Source organism: Pogona vitticeps, chromosome 5, assembly GCF_051106095.1.
Source record: "Pogona vitticeps strain Pit_001003342236 chromosome 5, PviZW2.1, whole genome shotgun sequence".
Classification (NCBI taxonomy): domain Eukaryota; kingdom Metazoa; phylum Chordata; class Lepidosauria; order Squamata; family Agamidae; genus Pogona; species Pogona vitticeps.
The window spans coordinates 149279239-149298231 of record NC_135787.1 but is presented as its reverse complement, the minus strand read 5'-3'; the positions used below and the strand labels follow the sequence as shown (position 1 = coordinate 149298231).

Below are 18993 nucleotides of genomic sequence, written 5' to 3'. Positions count from 1 at the left end.
GGGGGGGGAATAACACTTTTTCACCATCATTTCTTCCCCTGTAATTAGTGCAAAATCTCTCCGGGCAAAAGTAGCACTATTTCTCTTTGAAAATAAAGGCATACATATTCAGCAAGTACAAAAATACTGGAAGATTGTTTTAAAAGATTCAAACAACCTATTCAATGCTTTAAAGCCATGAAACAAAACATTTACTGTAGTTTTGCACAATTTGTGCAAATAATTTAGAAAACATTTTCATCAAAATTTTCATCATTTTCATAAAATACAGTGATTTTGCACATGGAAATAAATATTCAGTTCCTCATCCTCACACAAAAAAGATCTACACCCCTAGCTACTGGGGGATAGGCAAAAATATCCTTACTGCCTTCAACCAGGAGGAGTCTCCACTGAATGAAAGGTGTAGTAAACAGAACCTTTACCCTACCATGGATAGACTAGTAATCATAATTTCCTACCACAGCAAGCCCTTTGACAAATGGAGAACACATGGGATAAACCAGATCTATCTCATCTATCAGGCTGTACATGGGATGATAGGAACAACAGAAATAGAAGACAGCTGCTTCACATACAGAACAGATCCAAAAGCATGTACATCAATTCAGCATGCCATCACACACGTAAATTAGTATCAATCAGGCCCATGGTTCTCCACTGCCAAATGCAAATAGCAATTCAGTCCTTAATCCAATGCAAATTGCTAGAAACGATGCTAGTTATATATTTTTTAAAATATTCAGTTAACTCTGGACTGGGCTCGGTTATTCTGCTTAGATTTCTATTTTTCTGAGTTATTTGTAAAAATTACAGCCATTATTTTTACCTCAAAAGGACTGACACACTGTCTTTCAAAAACAGTATTTTCATATTCATTTTCTCTCAAAATTGCTGTTATTGTAGAAAATAGTTATCTATTTCTATAAACTCATTTAAATTGCAGCCGCTATGGAAATTTCCCTAATGGTTGAGCAAAATGTCCTTTAATTAATTTCAATCCTTTTGCGTTTCACCTGTTGTGCAATTAAAGGAAGTGCTTTTATTAATTGTTATCAATTAATTAATGGAATATTTTGCAAAAAGATATATATTTGTATCAGGTCATGCATAAAACCTAAATGATGCTTCAATAAATCTAAAATAATAAATGTGTTCTTTGGGGGGAAATGTAGATTAAGTGATATACAGAGAAAACAGAAAAAACTAGTGTCTCGATATAAATAGAAAAAAACAAAATAAAATGCATAAAAGCAGAATAAGCTACTGATTATTAAACAAGATGGTACTTTTCTAGCTAAGAGATTCAGGCTGTTGGGGGCTTCTTTAGCCTATATCCTGTCTGAAAAGTCAGGCTTCAGTATCAGAAACATGCCTTTAAGGAGTCCCAGGCAATAAGAAACCAATGAATTCTGGGATTTGTAATAAAAAGAAATGTTGGCATGCTCTGTTAACATCCATGTATTGTATACAAACTGTAAGTTTGCTGTGGTTTGTTTCTCAGTATTATCCAGAGGCCAGACATTAAGCCACTTTGAACTACAAAATGGTTATTCAGTTTAATGAAAGAAAATGAAAACAAAATAAACATACATTTAATGTTTCATGTCAGACTGAGTATTTTGCCTAGCAACTCATGCTAATGTCACTTTAAAAAATCCTGTTAGCATGGGTATGGGGACAAATAAAATCTACCAAAATATTTTTTTTATTGAGACTGCCATGAGGTAGGCCCTTGGGAGTTCTGAGATGGCTACATCAGGCAGGAAATATTGGATGTCCTGGAAGAAGAGCAAAATAGCACAGTAACTGGTTAATTAGTAATGCATTTTTAAGGTGGAAAGGAGATGTGGGACTACCTGCTCCAGGCAAAAATGAAAGAAAAATACATAATAAAGAAACAAAAATGTTGTGGCACCTTAAAAACTAACTGCTATAGTCTAATGTGAGCTTTCATTGGCAAGTCCACTTCCTCAGACCTGCTTCAGGAGCCAAAATAACATGCCTTGCTTTAGGAACTATGGTATTTCTTTCTTCACCACAGCCGGCAGAATATCTAGGGCTGATCCTGATATTTACGTTAGCTTCTGTAAATTCTAAGTAGGCTACGCTAGTTGGCCAGATTTTCTTCACATGCTACATTACCATTTAAAATATTGCTGTGAATCATAGATGTCAGGCTTTCCTCAGCCATAGTGGCCTGTCATTGCTGTCTAAAATGAAATAACTAAGGACACAGAGAGACCTGTTGCATTATTTTTACTCACAGACAGAGTATTTGGCACTGGCAATGCTGAAGATGTGGAACTGAAATGTTTACCTCCACACATGCCTATTAGTTACATTGTGAGGTTACAGTAAAAAGACTTGTAAGCGAAGCACTGAATGTCAAATATTCTGGAAGCAACGCTTGAGCTCTTTATCATTAATATTTCTACTCTGCCTATTAAATAGTGCATAAAGCAAAGCTTGCTGTCAAGCTTTTCAAATAGGTCAACATAACTAGGGGCAACAGCTGTTCAGTCAGAATAAATAATTGTGTTGAAAATGTGTGCCGGTGAGTTCTTCTATTGCAATGGCGATTGTACTGTGACAGTTGTTCTGTGACCATGGAGGACGTGTTCTTGTATAATAAACCAGGTTCACAACTTTTCTGTTTAGCAAGCTTTTCTTTTCAAATGATTACATAGTTCAGCAAGACCAGTCATTTACCAATAATATACCTTTCAATAATCATATTTCATAGAAGTCTTTTAAGTTGACATTAGCAATATGATCCTACATGTTTACTCAAAAGTCTGACAGAATTTAATTTCCTGTTGAATATCCGTGCATACAAAGTGAACCATAGATACTGAAAGAGTAAGAGACTGCTCCTAAGTACATTTCTACTAAGCAAAATGACAAAATATAAGTACATTTCTTATGCCGAGTATATAAAAAAGGCAAAATCCTGTTGCTGGCTTATTTTTACACTAGCATAACACAGTTAGTGTAAACCATATTAGCAAACTGATGCAAATTAAGATACTAACGTCTTAACTTGTGGCAGTTCTCACAGTGTTATACCCGCAGGTATAAAAACAACAAACATCTAGATATAGAGGCCTATATTTTTGTTCTTGCAAAATAACATATCATTTGCAAAATATGTTTCAGATATCAACAACTTTACCTCATGCATCAAATGGATGCATGAGGTACATTTCTTGATTTGTTACTTTCCTAGTGGTCAACAGAGGGACAACAATATTGATTTCCCTAGAGAAGGCATCCTAGAAATACAGATCCACTACAGAGAACATGCTAGCCTAGCCATACTCAGCAGTGGAGTACAGTATGAGGACCAGAGAGCAGGGATCAGACACTAGTCTTAAAGTTTTACCTTTAAAAAAAATCACTAATATTCAAATAACAACCAAGAAGAATTAAAGAATAATTTGCATCACCCTTGAAACTTCAGCATCTCACTTGTGAAGCTGGACTCGCATTAAGCAAAAGACACTTAGCATCTACATAGCATATCTTACTCCACATGAAAATATAGACTGAATGGTGTGTTTGGAGCACTACCCCCCCCCAAATGCTACTTTGAACTTTTCTCTTCAAGAAATTGCTTTGGAGTCAAGGCTGTCACCTTCAGAAGTGCAAGACTATACTGTATCTTATACACAAGAAGCTCCAGTGAAAATCTAAAGTATTAATTAATTAAGATGGGTCTTCATTAACTGGCTTTTAATTCCAAACAAACAACCAAACAAACAACCAAGCAAGCAAACCCCAAAACCTCCCAACAACCTATTTTTATTTTGTGAGCAAAATAAAAACATACACACGTTTGTTTCAAGCAGTAATTTGGGGAATCAAGAATATGTTAAGTAGAAACTATACATTCCCTATATTTAGCTATTACGAAACTAAGAAGAGCATACATCCAAACCAGTCATATAGAAAACAAAAAATTACATGTAACAAGTGTAAGATTGTAGACCAAATTAGGACCCTCAAAAAATTTCAAAGAGGGGCAGTCACATATTCTGACCACAAACTACGTATGTTGTACCATCTAAGGCTGTGGAAAGTCCCAACAATGTATTCACCCCACTCTTGGGAACAACAGAATGAAGCTAGCATAACAATTGTTGTGATTTCTGAAGAAAAAAGGCAGCAAAGAAAAAAGAGTTGCTCATAAAAAAATTATTCTAAAGGAAGCGTTGTTAACTTGAGCCTTGAATATATACTTCCCAGGTTTACTTGATGGCATCTCCTGAACAATACTTTTGTCTTAAAGTCTGGACAGTTTCTGCCAGATGAACAATGGTCTGACTCAGGATTAGGGATGTGATAAATTCTTAATTCATTAACTGGCATTTAAAAAGTTATGGCAAGAAATATTGTTATCTCAATATGGCAAATATTATCCTCCTTGTTACTTGTTGACAGCTTGTTAACCACTCTGAGATTTTTCATTTCCTATTCATCATGAGAACAAGAGAATGAGTGAGTTTTTTTTCCTTTAAGTTTCCACATTGCACAACTTGGCTCTTTATAAAACTGTTCTTTCCCATTGTGAAGCAAAATATAAACACAAAACAAGCACAAACAGGTTGGCTGATTGATCAGTAAGATACAAACAATCCATTCTATGCTTTTTACTTTTGAATGCCCTTGTGTTAAGGTGGGAACTACCCATAGCTTTGCAAAATTTGTACAAAGTCATACAACTTCTGCAAAGAATAGTTCTTACAAGTGTGAGACTGTTTACCAAAACTGCCAGAAAAATATCTCACCATCTAACAGGAAAAGAGAAAAATATTGTGATTTCCTGTTCTTTCATGAGAAAAGAAGAAAAGCAAAAATTTACATTCCTACTCTGAACCAAAAAGGAAAAACACCAATGACACTGAGAAACATCTTTTGGAGAGTTAAGGCATGCGGTTTTGCACCTTATAGGCAATTTACAACTTTCACTACAATCTTAGACACACTTACTTGGAGCTAGTCCCACTTAAAAGAATGAGTTTTTGAAATAATTAGACTATTAGCATGTTTTGCAATGGGGCTCAGCAACAAACAAGGCCATGGTGTGGTCTTAATTTACATATTTATTGAAAACAGATTAATTTGAAAATTTCAATTAAATCATACCAACAAATGATTCAGTAAAGACGACTTTGCATTTATCCAAGTGCAGCTAGATTATTTAATATTCATTAATAAAATAATTGCTAAAATTTATATTTATGCATAAATTCTGTTCTCATTGCAGTCATGCTGATGTAGCCTTGTTGTCACAGCCATGGATAGGTATTTATGATTCTTGAAATTATCATGCAGTGTTCATCTTAAGGACTAATTGCTATTACTAATCAAGTGAGTTTTCTTTAAAGAAAAATTATTTACATGCTGTTATTGCAGAATCTTACATTGCTCAGATACAACACATGTAATTTACTTTGGTAAATGGACTGATACTTTGCATCCATCTCTGCCCAATTAGAAACTTAGATAAATAAATTCTTATAGTATTGAAACGTACATATAGACCATATGGAAGTTTTTCTATGAAATGAGTGAATGCAAAAAATTGAACTGAGACAGAAGCTCTCACCAGTTTTGGCCAAGCTCCTAATACAGTCTTAAGTCTTCCCATATGAACAGATTTACAGTGGTGCCTCAACTTACAAACATCCCTATTTATGACCATTTCGAGTTACGACCAGCTCCCCTTGCAAAATTTTGCTTCAACTTGGAGCCAGAGCTTCCAGTTACGAGCAGAAAAAGGCAGGAGGAAAAGGCGGGAAATTCAAAATTCTAATTGTAGGTGGTGACGAGGCTGCTTCTTTGTAGCTCTTTTGCCCCAGCACTTAGAGTGTGTGATTGGAGAAGGCTACCTGGTAAGGTAAGGTGCTGTTTTCTGCCTTTTAAAAACTGTTCTGAGTGTTTTTGCAGTGTGGTTTTGAGCTGGAGGGGTTATGTTTCTGTGCTGTGATGGGTCTTGTGAGGTTTGTTTGTTTTTTGGTCCACCCCCCCAATTTCTGATGGGTCTGGGGGGGTTTGTTTTTTCCCCTTCCCATTTCCGATGGGTCTTGGGGGGTTGTTTGTTTTTTTGTTGTTTTTTTTCACCATTTCTATTGCGTCTTGGGGGGCGTTGCTTTTGGGGTTTTTTCCCCAATACCAATGGGTCTTGCATGCTTCCCTTGCTTTTTCCTTTGTTCAAAAGGAAACATTTCCGAACTGCCCCTTTGTTCTCTGTGCATTTCTGAACTGCTCCGTTTGTTTTCTGTGCATTTCCCACATGGTCCTTTTGTTCTCTGTACATTTCCGATGGGTCTTGCACGCTTGATTGCTTTTCTCTTTCCCCCGCCCCCCTTCGGCTGGAAGGGATTAATCACGTTTCCAATGAATTTTGCAGTGATTTTTTGTTTGGTGATTTTTTCCCCTTCAGCCGGAACAATTATTTGCTTTTCAATGCATTTCAATGGGAAATGTTGCTTCGACTTACTACCATTTTGACTTATGCCCATCTTCTGGAACCAATTAAGTTCGTAAGTCGAGACACCACTGTATTTCCAAGCAGTATCCAAAGAAGAACAGAAAAATAATTTACAATTGTGTTGGTAGACTGGGGAGAGAACTCTCATGTTAGCAGAATTGTTCCATACAAAAAGACATGCACTGACACTCTCTGGGTGGACACTGATACTAAAATGGTTGATTATTTATATTAGAGGTTGTCAATATATGACACTCCAGATCAGTGGTTCTCAAACTTGGGTCCCCAGCTGTTCTCAAACTTGGGTCCCCAGTATTGACTGACTGATTGATTGATTTCCCAATTTTCTACAAAAAGAACAGACACCAAGTTCTTTCAGTAAAGCCAGACTTAAAGTTTGTAAAACTACATGATTGATTGATTTCCTGATTTTCTACAAAAAGAACAGACACCAAGTTCTTTCAGTAAAGCCAGACTTCATAAAGTTTGTAAAAATACAAGTACAGTACAAACAAGAAGAAATAAATACCTGATTATCAGTTTCATTTTTGTTTTTCCCACTACGTTACAACAAATGCTAGCACTAAAAGATTCTCAGGAGAGTTTATTGATGAATATTCTGTATTCTATGCAAATCAGTTTTTATTTGTTGTTTGAGGAGTGCCAGCAATCCTACGCAAACATACACAAATGAGGGTCAGGAAAACAATTAAATCCCAGGACACTAAATGAAGCACCTATCAGATACAATTAAGCACAGCGGCTGAAGCCAGTTAAGGACACTTTATGAGATAAAATTTGTTAGACTTTAAAATACAAGTGCTTCACTGAAAAGAGATCCCTATCCTCCAATGAGCAATGCAGAATGGATCTAAATCCCACTGCTCAGAAGAAGCTGTAATGACATAAAAAGTGCCTGGCATTCCTGAAGATCAAATGGATCCTCAGCTAGCTGTGCAGAGAACACTAATTCTACCCACCTTGCCAGAAGCAATCTCTTCCTAGCCACAGATAAAGATTTTTGAAACTGCCCCTACTCTGATGCACCCATCCAATTCACCAAGGTATGGCCAACATGCATAGAATTTTGAATAAAATACAAAATGTGTGCAGAGGAAAAAAAAGTATTTTTCATGTGTTCTAACTTCAGATCAGCTAAAGAAAGCAACTGGCAACAATTTGGGATAAACAAAAAGAGGCAATTTTTGCACCTTGAACCCATAAAACATGGAATTTATTGCCACAAAATGGGATGGTTACTTAGCTTAGACAGCTACCCCTACCATTAGGCAGAGAAGGAACCTGGAGATATCCTGGACGCACCCCTGGCTGTTCTCAGATTTATTAATATTTGCATTATACAAATATTTTGGCATCTCCTTCTAAGACTGGTAATAAATCAGTGTGCTTTATGTATATGTTAAACATTTAGATCTCTGTTTCATTTACAGGAAATATTAAAGAGCCCTTAGACCATCTCAGTTTGTATCTTGCCCATACTTTCTGGGACCAGCCCCTCTGAACACACTTGTTCTGAGTAAACAGGCATAGAATTGCACTGCATTTCTATGAAAACACTATTAAATTTCAGTTCTTATTGTGCACATGTAAGTCACCCAGTTCCCACAGTTTAAAAAAAAATCAGCAAAACTTTAAAAGATATTGGCTAATTTCCTCTTTGAAAAAAAACAGAAATTGAATAATCCCCGCAACCTATTGTAGAAACCCCATGTTAGGGATTATTATCTTCTGCTCAACATAAAATGAACAAAATAAGCTGCTCTTTCTTAGATCGTAGTAGAACCCAAGATGCCAACTCCTCTAAAATATCAATGTTTTCCTGAAGTCAAAAGAGGGATTGAATCTAGGAGCTTTCAGCTCTTCCTACTGTTGTTACGGGCTGTCAAGTCGGAACTGACCAATAGTAACCCTAACAGGGTTTTCAAGGTAAGGGAGATATTTAAGGAGTGGCTTTACCAGTTAAAGGGACTCCAAGCCTCTCATTTTTGTTTTTAAATAAAAACCATTAAGAGAGCAAGCAACAAAACTGAAAGCCTGAATGCTCTAGGTCTGTTGATAATAACAAAGAATAGGAACACGGCCAACATCACTCTTTGAAGTGCCAAGAGTACATGAGCAATGGAAATATTTTTCATGCAGGACCCCTAGTCCCTGCTATGTTATCTGATGTGATAACCATTTGATCTAATACATTGATTGTTCTTGAAATATGGTAACGTGCTAAATACTTGATGTAAGAATGGAATTAAAGTCACAGACAATTTTCAGGGAAGATAAATTACAGACAAGGAGTGTAGAGAGCAGACCAGTCCTCGATGTTCTAGTTTTTAAGATAGTCTTACCTATGTAAAAAACATTTGCTGTTTTATGTGTTCAACTGCAGATTCATATCTTTTTGACAATATGTTGAATTATTCATTTTTAAAGCACATCCCCAAACATTATTTAGTCCACATATTAAAAGTCATAGCCATTTTAATTCATTTTAAATTTTTCTGGTTTTGCCAGAATTCAAAAACATTTGCAGCCACAACACAATAAGAATAAATTGGCCACAATTTCAAAAGAAAGCTTGGAGTCACAATCATACTCTGGCAGGAGCATGTTTGCAAATGGTAACGAAGTCCTCCTCTATGGGAATGCGCCAGGCGCCTCTGAATTTGTGCTCTCCTTATTGGCTGACCCTTAGAACAGTATTATCATCATCTTTGAACGGATGCAACTCCGAAGCCTTTGTAGCTGGAAATAAAAGCACCATAATGAGCAGATTTGCAAAGGGATGGGCTATTGAACCACAGTGAAAAGGCTAGCATCGCCAGCGCATAAAAATGCCTTTCAGGAGGAAGCCTGCTGCTGAACAGATTGAGCCGTGTATCCCCATCCTTGCATACACAGGAGCCATCTGGAAAGAAACATCTTGTTCTTGAAAGAGCAAATGATGAATAGGAAAAATCAGAAATGTGGGCTCCCTGATCAAATATGAAATGATAGGTGTTTATCTCATTATTGCTCTTGTCCTAAGCTTTGCTAAGAATACACTGTTCATCTCACCTTCACACTCAAAAAAGCACCAACCCCAACACATACACACACTCCTTAACAAGACCACATTTCAAAATATTTGTCCAAATGCCAATACTGGGTCTATGAAGCACAAGCAACACATGGTCTATTCAGATCTAGGGAAGACTGACTTTTTCAAAGGTTGATAATGTCACAGAAGAGCCTTAAGCTGAAAGAAATCTTAAGATCATCTATTCCTTCTACACTTGAAAGCACAAGTGCTACTCTATAAATTCTTCTTATTCATGCACTATGTATCACAGGGAAAGAGAAAGGGTGAACTACATATAACTGGCATTTGTAGCAAAATTGTGGATTTTAAGAATATTTTGCCAGGCATCATAGGGTCACAAGCAAAAAAATGCAAAAATCACAAACATCTACAAAAATGGTCACCTACAGTAGCAGTTCTCACCTGGGAACACTTTAAATAGGTTGTATTTGAGTTTCTAGTACCTCAGAAAAAGTGTCCACCATCTCAGGAAAAACTATTTAGAAATAGCAAAATGCATCAGTGTTTTCTGCATTATACATGTAGTACTTCAATCGGTGGGTCAAATGTTGTTTATTTGAATCAAGTGATTCATTTACTGTAATACTCTGAAAGAAAATCTAAATAGGTAATAGTGATAGTCAAACAGGAAACTGTAACAAAAAATTATAGTACAACCCCATCCAATAAGCATTGGCCCTTGATATGGATAATGGGGTAGGAAGGAAAGAGGAGTTTATCTGCTCAGTTTACAGTTCAATCTTAAGCTCTAGTCTCCAGGTGTGAGTTCAACAGTTCTCTGCCAAATATTCACATCTGAAAATACTTAGCAAGAATGTCTGATTGAAACTGTGAAAGAATCTGCAAAATGGAGTTACGAGCAATAATAAATTGCTCTGACAGTCTGACAGATATTAGGACTTCCTGCTCTTCATTTATGTATAGCTGCTTTCTGGTTTATGAAAGATTTGCTTAAGTACCAAGACACAGGATTCATCTGAAAGAGTCCAGAAATGATGAGAAATTTTAGAAGCAGATGTTATCAACAAGGATAACCATTTTGCTGTGATGGTTTTTTACAAGCTATACTGAACGGTCCTGCTAGACCATCCTAATCAAACACTTTGCCTAATAATGTCAAATGTGAGGATATACAAGCCTTTGAAAGAACTACTGAGTTTAAGATAAATATACATCTCAAATACATTTTGTTCCTTATTCTCTCCACAGCCAGTTTTCCCTTGCTTTATATTTACACGATTTTTTAAAAAAAATTTCGCCTCTGGTCCTACATTCAAATGTACTTTCACACCTCTAGGTTCTAACATCATAGTCTGTTGCCATTTAAAGAACTGAGATGTCGTGAATATAAGGTGATGTGTTATGAAAACCAACAGTGTTTATTGGTCTGTAAAATTCAGTCTGTAAAAGGGATTTGCTTGCTCCAATCGCCCTAATGGCTTCAAATATTTGCAGATCCCTTCTCAAACCAGGAATCCTGAAAGGAGAGAGGAGAGAACTGGTGCAGGATCTCTGGCTTGAGGTCTATGATTCATGACCATATTGTGCCTGCAAAAAAAAGGAGTCTATCTAACTGAGACTATGCTCCTACATCCATTGACCTGGGAATAAGATAGCACTAAACTCAGTGAGATTTATCTCTGGGATGACAAGATTATGATACAATTGACTGTTTTCATGGTTTGCACCAGCTAAAAGCCAACTATCTGGTTGCCCTACATCACCAGGCAACTGTTTTTTCACATGGTGAAAGTTGCTTAGCATTCTTATACCCCTTCATAGATTGCTGCCTTGTCATGGTGAAGGGGCTTGAATAATTCAGAGAAGCTATGGGCTATGCCATCCAGGGACACCCAAGACGGACATAGTGGAAAGTTCAGACTAAACGCGATCCACCTGGAGCAGGAACTGGCAAGCCACTCCAGTATCTTTGCCAAGAATACCCCATGGACAGAAAAGGGTTAAAAGATATGACGCTAGAAGATGAGCACCCCAGGTTGGAAGGTGTCCAACATGCTACTGAGGAAGAGCGGAGGAAAAGTACAAGTAGCTCTAGAGCTAATGAAGTGGTTGGGCCAAAGCCAAAAGGACGCTCTGCTGCGGACGTGCCTGGAAGCGAAAGGAAAGTCTGATACTGCAAAGAAAAATACTGCATAGGAACCTGGAATGTAAGATCTATGAACCTTGGTAAGCTGGATGTGGTCAAACAGGAGATGGCAAGAATAGACATTGACATTCTGGGCATCAGTGAACTAAAATGGACAGGAATGGGCGAATTCAATTCAGACAATTATCACATCTACTATTGTGGGCAAGAATCCTGTAGAAGAAATGGAATAGCCCTCATAGTCAACAAAAGAGTAGGAAAAGCTGTACTGGGATACAATCTCAAAAATGATATAATGATTTCAATACGAATCCAAGGCAGACCATTCAACATCAGAGTAATCGTAATTTATTCACCAACCACCGATGCTGAAGAGGCTGAAACTGACCAATTCTATGAAGACTTACAACACCTTCTAGAACTGACACCAAAGAAAGATGTTCTTTTCAGTACAGGGGACTGGAATGCTAAAGTAGGGAGTCAAGAGATAAAAGGAACAACAGGTAAGTTTGGCCTTGAAGTTCAAAACAAAGCAGGGCAAAGGCTAATAGAGTTTTGTGGAGAGAACAAACTGGTCATCACAAACACTCTTTTCCAACAACACAAGAGGCGACTCTACACATGGACATCACCAGATGGGCAATACCATAATCAGATTGATTATAGTCTCTGCAGCCAAAGATGGAGAAACTCTATACAGTAAGCAAAAACAAGACCTGGAGCTGATTGTGGCTCTGATCATCAGCTTCTCATAGCAAAATTCAAGCTTAAACTGAAGAGAGTAGGAAAAACCACTGGGCTAGTCAGGTATAATCTAAACCAAATCCCTTGTGAATACACAGTGGAAGTGAAGAACAGATTTAAGGAACGCGATTTGGTGGACAGAGTGCCTGAAGAACTTTGGATAGAGGCTCGTAACATTGTACAGGAGGCAGCAACAAAAACCATCACAAAGAAAAAGAAATGTAAGAAAGCAAAGTGGCTGTCCAACGAGGCTGTCCAATCTACACCAAATCCCTTATGAATACACAGTGGAAGTGAAGAACAGATTTAAGGAACTAGATTTGGTGGACAGAGTGCCTGAAGAACTTTGGACAGAGGCTCGTAACATTGTACATCCCAAAGAAAAGGAAATGCAAGAAAGCAAAGTGGCTGTTCAACAAAGCCTTACAAATAGCAGAGAAGAGAAGGGAAACAAAATGCAAGGGAGATAGGGAAATTACAGAAAATTGAATGCAGATTCCAAAGAATAGCAAGGAGAGACAAGAGGGCCTTCTTAAATGAACAGTGCAAAGATATAGAGGAAAAGAATAGAAAGGGAAAAACCAGAGATCTGTTCAAAAAAATTGGAGATATTAAAGGAACATTTTGCGCAAAGATGGACACAATAAAAGACAAAAATGGGAGGGACCTCACAGAAGTAGAAGACATCAAGAAGAGGTGGCAAGAAAACACAGAGGAATTATACCAGAAAGATGTGGTTGCTGACCAGTGTGGTTGCTGACCTTGAGCCAAATATCCTGGAGAGTGAAGTCAAGTGGGCCTTAGAAAGCATGGCTAACAAGAAGGCCAGTGGAGGTGATGGCATTCCACTTGAACTATTTAAAATCTTAAAAGATGACGCTGTTAAGGTGCTACACTCAATATGCCAGCAAGTTTGGAAAACTCAGCAGTGGCCAGAGGATTGGAAAAGATCAGTCTACATCCTAATCCCAAAGAAGGGCAGTGCCAAAGAATGCTCCAACTACGGTACAATTGCACTCATTTCACATGCTAGCAAGGTTATGCTCAATATCCTCCAAGGTAGGCTTCAGCAGTATGTGGACCGAGAACTCCTAGAAGTACAAGCTGAATTCCGAAGAGGTAGAGGAACTAGAGACCAAATTGCTAACATACGCTGGATTATGGAGAAAGCCAGAGAGTTCCAGAAAAACATCTGCTTCATTGACTATGCAAAAGCCTTTGACTGGTGAGGACCACAGCAAACTATGGCAAATCCTTAAAGAAATGGGAGTGCCTGACCACCTTATCCATCTCCTGAGAAATCAATATGTGGGACAGGAAGCAACAGTTAGAACTGGATATGGAACAACTGATTGGTTCAAAATTGGGAATTGGATGAACAAGACCAAAAAGGGCCACATGTGTTTTCACACCACCATCATGACAGCCAATTGGGTGTATGGATATATGTTTGGACTGGGTTCAACTCAAAGCCACGGCCTCCCTGAAGTTTTGTGAATGGTTTCTTGCACCATTTCCATGGCAAACGTGCCTCACCTTGTTATTATAAAAATAACTGGACTATTAGGACTTCCGGCTTGACGCCGCGACTAGACAGCAGCAGGAGGACAGAGCTCTGTCCCCTGGGCTGAAATTTTGACCTGCTTGGGACATCATACGGTGTCGGAACCACCCCGGAGAGGTGGTGAACTGGGGGGGAAGCCTGTTGATCACGGGGGAGACGGCGGTCACCTCTGTTTGATCCAGGAAACTCCCTAATCAGCCAACCGGCAGAAACAAGCAAATCTTTGCTTGCAAGTCGTCGGCAGCCGACTAATGAGAACAACAATCAAGCGATACAACATCAACGTTACTACGGGTGAGATAACTAATTGCTTGTGATTACCCTTGGACAATACAATTCCTATATATAGGAAAAAGAACTGTCTATCACTCTCATGAATTATTAGCGGCAGATAATCTGGAGAGAGGATAGTTGATATTAAAAAATATTATGAAGATTAATTGGAATTAACTACTCATTCAAATACATTTAAAAATACTTTAAGAACATTATAATTTGGGGATTTTCTCATAAGTTATTACTAGACAAGTTTCGACTCATGTTTTGTCTACCTGAACTCTTTTGGCATAACGCCTAGAAACACTGACCTTGAACATTCCTGTTCATTTCTCTTTGATTTTTTTATGCCCGGCTGGATAAAATTAACCCTAAAGTGGATTTTTCTTTAAATGGTACCTTGGCCCAAAGTGAACCTTTTGAAACTATCTCCAGAGACTTGGAATCTCAGTTTTTGCTGATGCAGAAATGTGGGAATTAGGCTACCAGGACATGGCTAAAAACACAGAATTGAACTGTAAGACTTGGTGCTTCTGAATTTTGGTCCAAGCCTATTTAGCCAAACTGACTAGCTGGCATAAACCCGTGGAAATTAGGGCATCAGGCCGCGGATACAACCATTGCATTCTACATCGAACTGGACTGTGAGACTTGGGGGCCTTGAACTTTGGCTTAAGTTTGTGGGCATCTGGAACAGAATGGCACAAGGACAATTTTGGGAGGAAACAAAATCTACTCTTCAAACAATACTAGAAATAGTGAGATCCCACTACCAAGAGGCAAAATTATCCAATCAACATCGGGAAAATTATAGTCAACAAGCAATTGGAAACAACGAAGAAGGAAATGTGCCAGATGATGTATGCCAATCAAAAGAGGAGCTGGAGGAAATCAACCTAGAAGAAATGTCAATTTTGGACCAGAGGAGAGTACTAAGGGAAGACAAGGGGACAAAAATAGTAAAATTAACCAAAAAAAGCCTGGAAAATCCATCGAAGATAGACCAAGTGCTTAAAGAGATAGTGGACATAAACCAGATGCACAAAATAGTTTCAGAGGGCATGAAAGATGGCATAATGCTTAGAGACACAAAAACACGAAGTGAAAATAGGGAAATGAGAGAGGGAATTACTTAGAAAGATGAAAAAGGGGAAAACGAGAAGTGGCCCCTTAATGTTGGAAAACATATATATATTTAACATCGAGAATTGTAAAAGGGTATACTGTATTCTTTATATTAAAAAGTAGAATTAAACTGAAATAAGGGAGCCCTAATCAGGATAAAGATGTAATATGGTGGTCTTTCATTTTAGGTAAACTAAACTAGATATAAAGCTGGAGTATGGATCTGGAACTACCTTTAATAAGAATGCTATTAGAAGGCTTGAGAATATTGTATATTATGAAAGTAGTGTTATGATAATAGCCATATTATATATCAAAATATGTATATGAATGGTTTGAATGTTTGAAAGATGTTTGGAATTTGGGGGATAACTGGGAAGACACTGAGATGTAAAAAACAAATAATTGTAAGCAAAATATGTAACACGATGTTTGACAAGCACAAACTAATGTAGATAGATTGAAAAACTAATAAAATGTTTATAAAAAAATAACTGGACTATTTTATGTTAACCATCTTAGACCACTTTGGAGAAAACGGTGGACACAAATATTGTGAATAAGTTCCAAGGTACAAAAGCAGATGTGAGATAAGAACTGGCCTGTTTCATGTGCTTGATTCCATCTAATTCAGGAAAGCCCCAGGGGACTGTTTTTGGCTTTTCAGTTGTTTTGAACTTCAGTTCCAAGAAGCCTAGGCCAATCTGCCAAGAGTGCCATTCTGTTTTTAAAATGTTCACAGCATGTGGGAGTTTCAAGACCTAGGTATTTAGTGCTGTTGCTTTTAGCAAGTCACCTTCCCTTTGCTATAATTTGTACAATACCAAACAGCATCTCACTGGTTTTTGTGATATGATTCTGCTAACACGGTATGATGAGGCAATTTAAATTTAAAACAGAGACAGGAACTTAGGATCAAACCTCACCTCCAACTAGTTTTCCCTCTTAGCATTTAAGGACAACGGTTGCATTAATATGTGCCTTGAGGAGAGCTGTAGAAACCTCAGCCCTTCAAGTGTTTTGAGTTTCAGTTACCATCAGCCCCTCTCTACCCAGCAATGGTAAAGGACTGTAGGAACCATAATCCAAAACATCTGGAGAGCCATATGTACCCGATGCCTGCTTTAATTCCTAACCCAGGAGATGGACACAGCAGTCTTACAACAACTAGTACTCACCGGCCCACTATCAGTGTACAACACAGTTTCACATATGACTATGCCTAATAGTAGATACTTAGTTTGTTTCATACAAAGGATATGGAGAAATCTCACTGGTTTTCTTTGAGATTAGCTGTCATGACACAGCTAAATATTCCAACCCTGCAAAAATTCTCACTTCCAATACAAGAATGAGCACTTCCCCCCTTTAGTTGCTCTTGTTTTCCATTTTGCACTAAATATGGCAGTATATACACACAAGCAGAGTAAATGCAAAAGGACAGGCTGATTGAACAAAAAGAGAAAAACAGTCCATGCAAGGCTACTATGTTTGCTAGTTCTTGCAAGACAGCAACATGTTTTCCCTCAACCATATTTTTAAGAAATATACAGTACAACGGTCAGTCCCACAAATGTACGAAAGCTTTCCAGAACTGACAAAAAACAAAAACAAAACAAAAAAGAATTTGCAACCTCACATCCTGAAAAAAAAAACTATCCCGTGCTCTAATTTACCAGAGAAGGACAAACAAATCAGGATTACAATTGTTTGGAGGCAAACAGAAGTTGGTAGTACCATGTTTCCCCGAAAATAAGACAGGGTCTTATATTAATTTTTGTTCCAAAAAAAAAAGGCACTAGGGCTTATTTTCATGAGATTTTTTTCATGTACAACAATCTACATGTATTAAAATACAGTCATGTGATCTTCTTCTGGTTGCTGCACAATGGTGGAGGGAGGGGTTTCACTTAACTGGGGCTTATTTTGGGGATAGGGCTTATATTAAGAGCATCCTGAAAAATCACACTAGGTCTTATTTTCAGGCTAGGTCTTATTTTTGGGGAAACAGGGTAAAAGAAAAGTTACACTAGCCTTCACTGAATCACTTTCTCTTAGATGAATGAGTTGCGATTTGACCCAACAGTCTCCAATAGTTTGCTAATACCTTTACTAGATACAGACCCTGGTTTTTATCCTCTTTGTGCACAAGGACTACTTGTTTCAATCAGCCCAAGATGCGTCTAATCTGTAATCGTATCAAATAGTGGCTAGCCAGATGTCCTCAGAAGGTCACAAGCGGGGCATAAGGGCTGTATAATTCCCTACTCATCATTTATCCCCAGCGCTGTAGAAGGAACATCTCATTTACCTATTGTAGCTTTATAGACCTCAACAGACTTATTCTATGCACACTCATCTGTACCCTTTCTAAAGTACATTAAGCTCATGGCCAGTACCACTAATTCACTCTGAATCATAGTATTAGATCAATCAATTAGCTTTGTACAATATTGAAAATCAGACCACATATCTTTCCTGAAATGTACTAAATTTAAAAATTCTAAAATATTACCACTGTAGGAACAAGCACTTACTGTGGAGTTACATTTTTATTTGTATCTAACACTTGTGTTCCAGCATATAGTATACAGTACGTATAATTGATAATACTGGAAGATTGACTTATGAACACCAAATTGTTCTGGCTTGTAAAGCTGATAATAGAAGTACTTCTGCTGGGAAACATATATAACAGGCCCTTCATATAATTGTATTGCAATGGTAATTCAAAAGATAGTAACCTTATTTTGTTAATGAAGAGTATGCCTTTGCCATTTTGGCCTGGTATTATATCCATCCTAGTATATCTAATGAAAGCATGACATGACAACCCATTTACACATTTCTATGCCAAACAAAAGCTACAACATTGACTGGAATGTTACTGACTAGCATAGGAAAACAGATTGGTTGAACTTTAGAATATATGTGAACTGAATCACAGTTTTCTATATCTTTAAAGAGAATGAAAGGTGGAGGGTCCTAGAATCAGGGTGGATTGAAATCCAATAAAAAGAAACAAATTAAATCATGATTTAAATTTAAAAAATCATTTTTGATTAAATCATTAAAAACCAATTTTTATTTAAATTGTGATTGATTTAAATGGTGATTTAAATTTGATTAAATCAAATCCACCCTTCCTAGAATGAATGACAAAAATTAATTTGCAAAAGTGTATACCAGAATGCTCCTCCCAGTTACCCCCAACTCACATGTGCTTCCACATTTGTCAAGATACACGCAATACAATAAACTATATGTCCTCATCTAATTGCCTTAGTCTTTCCCCCGAGTACTCCTGTCACATAGTCAGGCATCTCTCAACCTACTGCAGTTCAGATCAGCTCTACCCAGCACTAGCACCAGCTCCGGTCACGTTCTATTAGGAATCTCCACAGAAGAAAGGATCCCTCTCCACACTTCTTTTTGTTTGCCTCACATAAGCTTCTGCATTCTGCTTTTTGAACTGCTACTACTGCCACATGTTGACATTCATGAACTCAGGTGGGAGAGCCGAAACCATATACAATCTGATTATATCTTAGGTGAAAAAGGGAAAAAAGAAGGGCATGGAGCTA

The 18993-nt window shown here is 37.6% G+C and overlaps 1 protein-coding gene across 13 annotated transcripts in view; it reads right to left on the bottom strand.

Annotated features, from left to right (window-relative positions):
- Positions 1-18993, bottom strand: part of SYT1 (synaptotagmin 1) — a 375109-nt gene that overhangs the window by 341873 nt on the left and 14243 nt on the right. For 2 of the 13 annotated variants that reach the window (XM_073000335.2, XM_078376950.1), the window contains exon 1: positions 1-18993. This exon is cut by the window's left edge and continues 22671 nt beyond it. The exons of the other annotated variants lie outside the window; for them this stretch is intronic. The gene's annotated coding sequence lies outside the window, so the exon portion shown is untranslated. 13 annotated transcript variants of the gene reach the window in all.